The sequence below is a fragment of the Camelus dromedarius genome, chromosome 15 (assembly GCF_036321535.1).
Source record: "Camelus dromedarius isolate mCamDro1 chromosome 15, mCamDro1.pat, whole genome shotgun sequence".
Lineage (NCBI taxonomy): Eukaryota > Metazoa > Chordata > Mammalia > Artiodactyla > Camelidae > Camelus > Camelus dromedarius.
The window spans coordinates 48,196,714-48,208,772 of record NC_087450.1 but is presented as its reverse complement, the minus strand read 5'-3'; the positions used below and the strand labels follow the sequence as shown (position 1 = coordinate 48,208,772).

Below are 12,059 nucleotides of genomic sequence, written 5' to 3'. Positions count from 1 at the left end.
AGCGGAGTATGAACCACCTTGTACCTTCCCTGTATTCCTGAAAGCAAGCACCCAGCACAAGGCTGAGCATGCAGGAGGCCCTCCGAAAATGGCCGGTTGAATGATTAGCGTGTGCCTTTGTGACACATCTACAGAACAGGGTGGCCACAGTGAAAATCCAGCAGCTGTGACTTTTTACTTCCTGCTTTAATCAACACCATGGGGTTGAAATGCAGGACACACAGTAGGTGCCAAATAGATTTTTATGGATTGATTAGCCACTGGAGGGACAGTGACTTATGTAGGATTTATTAATGCATTTGATGCCAAATGGGGATGGTTTTAGCAGAGCAAAATGTGAGCAAAACAAAACAGCAAACACAAAACTGAACCAGCAGAGAAGCTGGCTCCTACTCTATTTATACCCACTGCGCTCCTGGAAACAGATGTCCTCTCAGACCTGAGGGTTTCTGATGAGGCGTCCACTCTTCCAAGTGACCTGTGCATTCAGTAATCAGAGATGCTTTTCCCTCTTCTACAACAGTCCTACAATCATGTATGACGGATTTCCAGTCCTGGGTCCAGGACTGGCTGCTGATAATGGCAAAATCAGCATCTACTGGGTCTTCTCCAAGGGACAAGCACTGGGTTAACGACAAAAGAAACTGCATTTGTGTGTTGAGTGTGGTGAAAAGAACAAAGGCTCTGGAACCAACTAACCAGGCTCAAATTCCAGCTCTGCCACTTACTGGCCGTGTGATTTCAGGAGATCACCTACCCTCTTTGTGGCTGAGCCTTCAGGGCTGATAACACTGATTCCACAGGTTGCCATGACCATTAATTGGGTAGTATAGGAAGAATACCTGGTACAACGCTGGGCATGATGTAGCCATTGAGTAAATGGTTGTTTTGTTGTGGTTATTGCTACAAATGAGGAGGGAAGGCCATCTCAGCCACAGTGGGCACTTCCAGACAGTCCAGATGTGGCTCCTCTGGTGCCTCTCTGGGTGACAGTAGTAGTCTTTCCAGCGCAAAGTCCTTGCCTGATCGACTGCACAAATAATGGTTTATGCTCTGAGTAGAGAATGGATGTTCTAGAGCATTCCAGTCTACCTCCCTGGGCACCTCGAGTCCACTCCTTCACCACCCACCTGCTTGGGGCATACACATTAGTCCTGATTGCAGAGCCCAGCTCAGGGCATCTCTGTCAGGACAGAGAACTGGCTTTGGAAGCACACTTCACCAAGCTGATCATGCACTTCACGGAGCAACCTTTGACCAGGACCAGAGGAGCTCCCACGTATAACACCCAACAAATTCCATTCACCAGGGAGAGAGAGCCATGACAACCACGGCGCATATCCCAAATACCACAAAGCAGGACGGTGAATAACCCAGAACAGATCCCTGCTACCAGCAAGGTCTATGCAGGAAGAGGGGAGATTTCGTACACAACACAAAGAAGATAAGGTGTATGTCACCAAGACCCTGGGGGAATCGGGGCAGATGACTCGAACAGCAGCACTCCAGGAGAAAGGGAGTTTATGTCTACACCAGAGCCAACCGATCGTAAGTGGCAGTGTCCAAACCCAACTGCTCCTAGCTGGGCAGAGCCCCAGTGCAGAGGAAGAGCTTGGCTTTAGACTCTAGAAATCCTCATTTGCATTCAGGCTTTGGGGATGAAAGATGGGTGGGGTGAAGAGAGGGCAGACAAGCCCACTGTGATTCTAATTCACACAGCTTTTCTCCTTCTCCAGACAAGCTGGCACCCCCAGTGAGCTGTTATCAAGCTCCAACCCTGAAGGCGTTGCAACACACCAGAACCGGCACCCTTGACATCACCTGGGTAGATGCAGATTCAGCATGGACTCTTTTCTCTGATCATGCCAGCAGGAAAACTGGGAGAATCCTTACACCTTCACCTAGAGGTGTAGCTGAGGAAGGATTCTTGGGAGTGCATATTTCCTTCTTTCATTTGAGGATCATTCAAAAATGATCTGAAAGACACTGAGTGCCTCAGATTGCCAGATCTTAACCTATCCCTTAACCCTGCAGACTGTAGCCGTATTACCATAATGCCTGCACCTGTACCACGTGCCTCTGTTCCTGGACAGAGCCGGGTGGATTCCCCTACGTGCTCATAGCTGGTGGATCCATGCAGATCGTTTCAGAGGACTGCTTCCAACAGCATGAATGAACACTGACTCACCTGTGCCTTTGGTCTCCTCTCTGCTTTCAGTGCTTGAGATGCTACCTGAGTCCTTTTTTAAAATCAAAAATAATCCCTCTTTCTCCTTCCTCCCAACTGCATTACCCTTCAATCACTTTTTATACACCGCGTTAAGAATTTAGCATTCAAACCACGTCTATCGCTCCCCTTCAGGTTGTTGGAGGAAACTTGGGGAGCTTTCTTGCCCCTACTCCCACCCTGCTCCCCCTTGGAGGACCATCTGTCACCCTGTCTTAAAGACACACCACTTCTCCTGGCTGACCCCACCATCAAGGGTGGATTGCTCCCTGCAGTACTTTGCTCTGTCCCTTCCCCACCCCCAGCTTCACACGCCAAAACTTCATTCGTTTTTTTCTTTTTTCAGGAAATGCAGTTACTCTAACACCAATGGGCCATCTCCCCGGTGTTCTCATTCCCTTTCACTGACAGTCTTCCCGCTACCCTCAGTAGATTATTATTATTTATTATTTATCAGCCGCTACACTGTACTCTGCTTCCCACAAGATATTAAAGAAGACACAATCCCTGCACCGAGTTTACAGCCAAGGAGAGCAGAGGCCTGGATTCAGACATCAGAGGCGTGAGCTGAGAGAAAGAGATTTACCAACGAGCCCTCCCGCTGCCCTGGCAGATGGGGGCGGGGCCTGGCAAAGCCCGCCCCGGGCTGGCTCCTCCCAGTTCAGACCAAAGAGAGAGCAGCTATGTTACCTTACCACACCCCTCCTCCCCAGTTTCTACCGCGGCCTCAGACCTCAGTGGCTCTGCCAGGGAAAACGGAGTGGGGAGGGGGAGGCTGAAACCTAACAGCCTTACATTCAGGCTTGGGGTGGGGGTGGGGTGGGGGTGGCGGGGGAAAAGTTTATTTCCTCCGAAAGTCAAAACCAGATGAGGGGGAGGTCTGGTAGGAGGGAGAGGTCAGGGAATAAAAAACAGATCCAGAGAATTATCAGAGAAGGGAAGACTGGTGTCGAAATGAAATGTTCTGGCAAAATGGAAAAGCCCTCAATGGGGCTGCCACGGCCTCCAGCCAAACCTTTCCTATTAGGGTTGAAGTTAGGGTCTGTGTAACAGCATGTGGAGACGGAGAAGTGATGGGACTAAGAAAGTCAGTGTAGACAGTGAGAGTCAGTGTGGACATGAAAGGCTGCTGTGGCCTGAGTAGGGGCTGACTAAACAGACAGCAGTCCTGTGGATTCAAGAGGGTCAGTGTAGACAGGAAAGCCCGTGTACCTCGAGGACAGTCGAGCCTGGACAGACTAGAGAGGGTCGTCGGTGGTCAGGGTTTGCAGGGCTAGCCGTGGTTCTTCAGAGATTTGAACAATTCCTGCTCCTTACCGTGGCTGGAGTGTCACAGGGAGGGCGGAAGCTGAAAGACGATTGGACTTTTCGTTCTCAAACTTTTCTGCCAGTTTCCTCAGGTGTTGAGAGCGGACAGGGAGCTCGCCTCAGTCCGGTCGCCCACAACCCTGGGCCGGCGGGGCCCAGAGGCCGGGGCCCAGGAGCCGGGGCCACGCGCCGCGCATCTGCCGGGCGCGGCCGCCGAGCGGGGCGAGCCGGGAGCCACCGCAGGGGGACGGGGGCGGTGGACGGACGGATGGACACACCCGCGAGCACTCCGCCCCGGGCCCCGCGCGCGGCTGCTGGGGATCCCTCGGGCCCGGGGAGCAGCGCCGGGTGCCCGGCCGGGGGCGCCCCGCCTCCCCCACCCTCCGCCCCCGCCCACTCGGGCGCCCGTGATTGGCTCCGCCCGCCCCTGGCTGCGCGCCGAAGCCCGCCTCCCTCGCAGCTAAAGCAGACGGTACCCGGAGCGGAGCGAGCCAGAAGGGAGCATGGTCCCCGCGCCGCGGCCGCGCCAGCCCCCGCGCCGCCGCCGCCGTTCCCGCCGCCGCAGATCTAACTGCCGCTCCAGCCCCGGCCCCGGCTCCTCAGGGCCCGCCCGCAGCCCCGGCAGCCGCCGCGCCTGAGCGCAGCCCCCGCCCGGAGCCCGAGCCCCAAGCCCGGAGCCAACCCCAGCCCCGCGGCCGCCGCGGCTGCGGAGAGAGGGGGTGGGGGGGCGATGCTGCCAGAGCCGCCGCCGCCGCCGCCGCCTCGGTGAGAGCCGCGCCGCGCCGCGCGTAGCCGCACAGGCTGACAGGCAAAAGGACTGACTTCCCTCTCCCAGGCATCCTCCCTGGGCTGCCGGGAGGCGGCGGCGGAGGAGGAGAAGGAAAGGGGGGTGAAGGCGGAGAGCAGGAACGCGAGAAGGTGGACCTGGATCCGTTTCTCCGGGCCAGGACCCGAGCGGCCCCAGCTACCGCTACCCGCCGGCGCCTTCAGCTATCCATCAGCCCTCCTGCGCCCACCCGCGACCCCAGGCTCTCTGCGCGTCGGGCCGGGGCCGGAGCGGCGCGGCCGGAGGTAAGAGCCAAGCTAGGGCGCCCAGGATGCGGCGCCGGGGACCCCGGGTTCTGGAGGCGGCGTGGGGCCCGGCTGGGTTTGGGAGCGGGGCCCGAGCACCCGGAACGCTGGGCTCGGCTCCCGCGGCGGCGGCGGCAGGAGCCTCCCGCGTCTGGACTCGCAAGGCTGCAGGAGCCCTTGCGCCTGCGCTGCTCCAAGGGGAAAAAAAAACTTCCTGCCCCCGGGTGTGTATGCACCGGGTCTGCCCTGGGCTAATGTCGCCGAGGTACGGGGTGCTGGGGACGAGTGTGACCCCCCCCCAGGCCCCCGGACGCTGGGCCCGACAGCATGCGTCCCTCCCCAGGCCACCTCCTCTGAGCGGCCCGGGGCCCCGGCCGGGCTGGGGGCCAGGAGGAGGCACCGGAGGGTTGGACCCTGGGGGCAGCCACGCGCCCGGCCCTTTGGGGAGGTGGGCGCCAGTATGCAGCGAGAAGCCAGGTGGGGGGTTCTGTCCCCTCTGGTCCTCAGACCCCTCATTTGGGGACCGGGTCTCTTCACTCAATCCCAAGTAACTTTCAAGGTAGAGGAGCGTGAAAACCATCGGGAGGAAACCCGTACAGACCTTGCTGTGATCCTCCTTCCCTTAATACCTCATGGGTGCCAGCGTGTTTGGGGTACGGAAAGAAGAGCTTACGAGGATGGTGAAGGGGCGAGGATGTGGTGTCGAGTGGGGAGGGGTTGTTTATGTGTGGGATAGTGTGGACAGGGAGATGTGTAATATGGGAGTGTGGACGCGCGCCCCGACTGCCGCGGGAGGTGCCGGGTGGCAAAGGGCTCACGTCCGGGTCTCTGTGGCCTGGAGCGGGCCGAGAGCTCGAGGGTTATCTGCGGTCGCGGAGCGGGTGCAGGCGCTGGGCAGTGCCGGCCCCGAGCCCCGAGGGAGGGGCGCGCTTGCCCGGGGTCGGGAGAGCAGAGTCGAGAGCAGGGGTAGGTCCGAGGCAGGTCTGGTCTGCGTTGGCCCGGGAATGCGGGGATGCGCTGCCTGCCTGCAGCCAACGGTGATGGGGCCAAAGCGCGAGTCTCGGTTGCCTGGGTCCTCCAGATGAGAAGCTGGTTGTCTTTCTTGCACTCTGGAACCCAATAGCATACACGGTCAGTTGGCGGGTCCTCCTGCGGGTCCCTAGGGATGCTGACGGGTGAGGAGCCGCCGCCTTTGCCATTCCTGCCGCTCTGCAAACGCTCTCCTCCCTCCCTACGGTGCTTGCGCCGCGGCGCGCCCGGGGCGAATCGTGGACGCAGGTATTTATGTAGCATTAGGCGAGACCTCGGCGCTGGAGGGACCGGACCGCTGAAGACGCCGAGCTGCTGCTGCCCGCGAAACTTCCACCTCGTCAGCTTAGGGACGGTCAGGCTCCACTGCTGCAGGCTCCAGCCTCTCACCAGCCGAGCTACGCTGGGATTCGGACTCCTCTTGCAGTGACTGATCTGTCCTGGTTACAGCTGTATTTACCCTAATTTCAGTCGGTTTAAAGTTGTCTCTCTAGTCGCTACAGCGTTCCTTTTCTTGCCATGTGGTCTTATTTCTCACTCGGCCCTGGGAGGGCAAATTTAAGGAATTATTTCAGTTTAGGATGAATGACAGCAGATTTAATTAGCCCACCTCATTTGTTAATGTTTTTAAAAATTGTATTGGGGACTGTAGAACTACTTTTTCACTCTTTGGGGGAGGATGTGTGGGGATAAACAACTTTATAAATTGTTTATCCCTACTCTTGGCCAAAACATTATCAGATAATACACAGGTGAATCCTTTAAAGGCTGGTTGATATGCGTGTATTTGTGTAGTCACATATTCTAGGCATTTATACAAGTATGGAGCTGAGTGCCACTGGTGATTATAGTCTGCGTCCCACTTGTTCTGAGTGCACCTGGTTTATCATCCTGCTATAAATCAGGGAATGACTGGCATATGTGCCCTTAAACTCTATATGAATTTAATGTCATTTAAATTAGTTTGTCAGCTGATGCATTTAACCAATTTTAATAACTTTTCTGCAGAAGCATCTTATAAACCGTATTTGTCCATGATTAAGAAAAACATTTTCTTCTGTTCAGTCTCTCCATTTCTAGCACACTTAACAGAAATTTATAGGTCTCCAACTTTCATTTGCAAGCAACAATCCAAACGAAATACCTAGAGTTGTACTGAAATAAAATATCCTATGGTAGCCATGGTAACAAATAGATTAAGGGTTATTGGTTTTCATCTGTATGTGATGGGAGGGAGGAATCTAGTGTTGTGTCTTTTTAATTATGCTTCTAATAAGTGGTGGTCATACTTCAGGTACTCAGTGTGGGAGATAAGCGAGACCAAAAATTCAGTTTCATGAGAGGTTTACTGGAACAAAGACTAGTAGAGCCCAGGAGAATGACTTCTGCTAACTGCAGCTCCTCATATCCAGGAAGCGAATGGATAAAACCGTTTTTGTTTTTCAAGTAGATGAGAATCGAGTTAGTCCCTTTAAGATTAAAATTTTATTATGTTTATAAGCTCTCACCAAAGGAACCTTTAAATCTAGCCCCTGTTTTCTAGGAATAAACATGTTAGAAGTGTGGATGTTGGTGTGGATTGAGTATCACAGTTGTTATCAACACCCTGTCAGTCTAAGTGAGGCATATGATTAGTCTATTCAAATCTTGCCTGTTTCAATATTCATGCATTTCCATGGTGATCCATTCCATTTTTGTTTACTTAGTCAACCTTATAAATCTTTGGCATCAATTTCAGTTGTACCATCTTTTTCTTTCATTTATCAATTGATTTGGCTGTAAATCATTCCCAGGTTGAAGGGTTTCTGTCTTTTTTTTTTTTTCCTTGCTAGTTTCCAGAAGTTTATAGTATTCCTGGTTACACACAGATATAAAAGGGTTAAACTTTTTAATTCAAATAACACCACTGATGCTAATGTAGTTTTTTAGTATCTTATGTGATATGTGTGTGTACATGGGTTTGGTTTTGTTTGTTTGTTTGTTTTTTCCCCTTCTTCTAGCAGGCTTATCCTAAAGCTTTCTCTCTTTATGGCCTGGAGATGTCAATCCAACTCAGCCAAATTGACTAAAGTCTTTCCTTTCTTCCTTCATTTTCTTCTCTCATTCCTTCCTTCCTTTCTTCATTTTTCCCCCTACCCTGTTATGGTTCAAGGATTCTTTATGTCTTCAGCTATATCTGGCTCAAACAGACTTCAGGACTTTGCATATTATAATAGGCTTGTCCTTCTATTAGGATCTTTTCTCTTCCAATAGTAGACAAAGACAGAAGGTTCTGGAGCATCCGAGGATTTTTCCAAGTACAATATACATTTTGTGGCAGCATATAGTGTCTCTAGGATCATTGTAACCTTGTAAGTTCACTGAACAGGCAGTTTTGCTTAAACGCAAGTGATGATTTTGCTCACCCGCTTTCAACTTTGCTTTCTAATGATGCAGTCCCATGCTAATCGCACCCGGTATATTTCAGAAATATCAAGGCGAGCATTAGCACACTACTGACTTATTAGGATCAGGCGAAGTAATTGGAGCACTTAAGTTCAAAGTCAGATGGAGAAACGGAATTATAACCAATCTTGTGATTCTATAATCGGTCAACTAAGTGATTACTTGAGCGTAGGGGGAGGAATAAACATCACGAATAAGAAATCCAGCCTTTGGTTGCGGTGGGTGAGGATAAACCAAGGGAGAAACCACGTAGGATGACTGGAGAATAAGAAAGTTCTTTGTGGACAGATAAATCACATGTAGACCCAAATGTTTAGAAACCAGAAGAATGTAGTTTGTGCAGAAGATGATCATTTATTACTCAGGAAATCAGGATGTCATCTCCTAATATGCAAAAAAAAATGATCTTAATCGTTTTGGTTAAGAAGAAAAAGTGTGTCGGAATTCTTTACCTGCCTGTTGGATCAAAAAATGCTGAGATCAGGATCACTCTGAAAGCAAACTCTGGTTCTTCCTACCACAGCTACCCACTTGCTTTCCCAAAGTCCTAGGTCAGAAAGGTAGTCTCCTCTTTAAGGAAATCACTGGAATACAGGGAAATCGACACTGCAAAAAAAAAAAAAAAAAAAGATGAGGTAGGGTGATCCTTGGAAGTAGCAGCACAGTTCCTGGTGAAATGAACTTTATTGTCTTGGGACATATCCACCTTTAAAGTGGGAAAGGGAAGATTTATCATTTCCCATGAGAGAGGATATCTGCATGAAATTCACACGGTTTAAATTTTTGACTCTGCAGCAGCTGATGGTGATTCAAAAGCCAGAAAAGGAACATTGTTGTGGTCAGAGATCAGATTTGGGCCAATAGGTCAGCTCCCCAAACATTTCAAGGCTGCAATTAGCTCCACAACTGTCAATTTTTATAATTATTTTATGGAGTTTTGAAATTTTTAAATCATTGACTCTTTTAAGGATGTGTGTGTACATAAATATAAATACATATATACACATACATACATACAAATATGTTATGTATAATATATGTGTATATACATATATACAAATATGTATTCTGCCACTTTTCTTTCTTTTTTTAAAATTGTGGTAAAAGGAAGCGCGTAACATAAAATTTACCATCCTTACTATTTTTAAGTGTATGGTTCAGGAATGTTAATATTTTATTGTTGTACAGTGGAGATCCAGAACTTTTTTATCATGCAGAAATGAAACTCTATACCCATTAAACATCACACATCCATTTCCCCCTCCCCCGTCACCTGGCACCTACCATTATACTTTCTGTTTCTTTAAATTTGACTACTTCAGATACCTCACATAAGTGAAATCCTACAGTACATGTCTGTGAACATGGGTGAGCAAATATGACTTCGGGATCCAGCTTTCAGTTGTTTTGGAGATATACCCAGAAAAGGAATTGCTGGATTCTTCCACTTTTTCCACCAATGTGTTACACTGATGCTATGTGTAAGAGACGTGGTGAAAATGCAGTCAACAGAATTCAGTCAGATAAAGAATGCAGTGAATGTGACTGACATTTGTTTTTTCCTTTTCTGTGTATACATTCCCTTACAAGTCTCTCCAGTCTCTTATGTTTTGCTTTTAGGACTTGCCTGAGTTGCAGCGATATGGCAGAGTGGGAAAAGGCGTGGGTTTGGTTATCAGAGTTGAAGTCCAGTCCCTGGTGCCAACTAGCTGTTGACCTTGAAAAGATCCTTGATCTCAGTAAAACTCCATTTTCTTTTATGAAAATGGAGGGAGTAATCGTGGCCAAGGTAACTTTGGTAAAACCTGCATGACGTTGTCTGGCCTAGACAAGTGCTCTAGAAAGAAGAGCTTCGGTGAAGTAGCCGATTTAGAAAAGGCAGCAGAACAGCAACCCCTGGAGATTTCAGAACCATAGACACCTACCCTGTTAAATTTGATCATAAATGTTTCCTTGATATGCCAGGGTATATATAAATATATCATATTCTTTGAGTCTCATTATCAGGACTTATTCTGAAAAGCATAAAGATTTGCATCACAATTACAATAGTTAAAAATATCCTTGAGTGGATTTGATATATGAACTTTTAATTCCATTTTTAGTATCATAATTTTAGTGTTGATGTAGATTTTAGAGGTCAGCTAATCTACCTATTATTCAATCACCAAACCTGTATCAAGCCCCAATAATATAATAATAATAGGTTCCAGTTATGGCTGCCCACTATATTCTAGTACTTTACATATATTATCTCTAATCCTCATATCAACGCTGCAAGGTAGGGATTATCCACATTTTACAAATGAAGATGAGGCTCAGAAAGGTAATCAACTGGCCCAAGGCCACAGATCTAGCCACATTGTACATCTAGGCGTAAACCCAGATTCCTCAGCTACCAATCTGTCTTATCTTTTCTTTTCCGTGTTTGTGTGTGTCTGTGTGCATATGTGATAATCCAGACTGGGTCTCAATGCATTTGTACCACCTCATGCTGCCCATTATGTTCCAGGTACCGCGTTGTCTCTGCTAATTAACATTTTAAATAAAATAATTCTATTAGCAGAAACGTGAGCTTAAATAGGAATATTCACTGGGTCGGAACAACATTCCTAGCACTTTTGGATTTGCCACCTGCTTCCATTTACTCTGATTCCTGGGAGGCTAACGAGGAAAACTTTTAGGTGCTTAGAATAGTACCTGTTTCCATGTTGAGCCAGTGTAATAAATAAATAGCAAATTGTAGGGTACAGACAATGTAGAAAGGACTAAGGATACGTCCAGGACCACTAAAGACTGATCTGGCCATGTTCACTTGTGAGTGCCAGTGCCTAGCACAAAACTTGATAGTAAAAATGTTTGCCTGGATAAATCTGTGCCCAGAGAAGGTGTCAGGTAATAGACATCAAAGCCTGCTTTTTGGATTTCCCTTTCACTCAGTAGTGGGTAGCTATCTCTTCATGGATTTTCATTGTGTGGAATTTTAGGTGCTATGTTTGGGTGTATATCTATTAAATACGCTTGTTGATGAATTCTAACTAATCTAAGTGGAATCTTCTAGGATTTATGACTTGAGACTTTGAAGACTAATTTTCTTGGAGCTTCTTCATTCCGGTAATAACTTGAATTTATTTGGCACTTTTGAGAGTCGACACAAATGTCTGTCTTAGCCCGTCCTTCACATCACACTTACTTGTGAGGTGTTGTCCTGACTTAGATTTTTAATTTATGGAATTTCATAAAAGCATTTTTTTTAAGGAAATAAAAGCCCCTCTCAATCACAGAGACCACTATGATGGGGCAGTAACGTTGTATTTTCCAACTTCTGTTCTAGTTTTATTCTCTAGTTTTATTCTTGTTTTGTTTTGCTTTTTGTTTTTTTGTTTTGTTTTGTTTCGTCTTTGGAGTTGGGCAAAGTGAACAGAACCTGGGGCAGACACCACAAAGATGTGTTTGCTCCCTGTTTTAACTTTTGCCACCCCTCTCAGGCAAGGAATGACTCCTCCAGTTTGGAATTCACTGTGAGAAAGGCATGGTTACGGTGCCTGTGATCAAACTTGTAAGTGAGCACTTGCACAGGAAAAGATGGTGGGTAAGGGGGAGGCTGCAGGGGCCCTGGGTTGGCCGAGCTGCTCCTGGGTGCTTGCCAGCTCCACACCTCCCCCTTCTATCCTCAAGGTAAAATCAGGATCAGGCGGGAGGCTTTCTTTTTCTTCAGGGGTCCCTGCAAAGCTCTTAGGAGCAGGGACAGGGTGGGGACGATGAGGCATGAGAAGAGAGGGGGACTCTCTTTGTCTTGTGGAAAGCAAAAAAAAAAAAAAGCTCTTCAAAGGCTGAGGCCACATTAGAGACCTAACAGTTGCCAGATCATCCCTGTTTTCCTTTTGGATATTTAGCAAATTGAGAAGTGGCAGGGAAGGGTAAAATGTGAATTAAAAAAAAAAAAAAGTCAAAAACCTCACCTTTCTCTTTTACCTTC

General features: G+C 48.5%; 2 protein-coding genes across 2 annotated transcripts in view; one reads left to right on the top strand and one right to left on the bottom strand.

The window, feature by feature from the left end:
- LOC105095726 (uncharacterized) overlaps positions 1-3,717 on the bottom strand; it is a 433,324-nt gene extending 429,607 nt beyond the window's left edge. Inside the window, exon 1 of the transcript XR_010384256.1 lies at positions 3,545-3,717. The gene's annotated coding sequence lies outside the window, so the exon portion shown is untranslated. The remainder of the gene's footprint in view (positions 1-3,544) is intronic.
- Positions 3,718-4,053: 336 nt separating this feature from the next.
- The window catches only part of KLHL29 (kelch like family member 29), a 295,682-nt gene continuing 287,676 nt past the window's right edge, over positions 4,054-12,059 (top strand). Inside the window, exon 1 of the mRNA XM_031466646.2 lies at positions 4,054-4,606. The gene's annotated coding sequence lies outside the window, so the exon portion shown is untranslated. The remainder of the gene's footprint in view (positions 4,607-12,059) is intronic.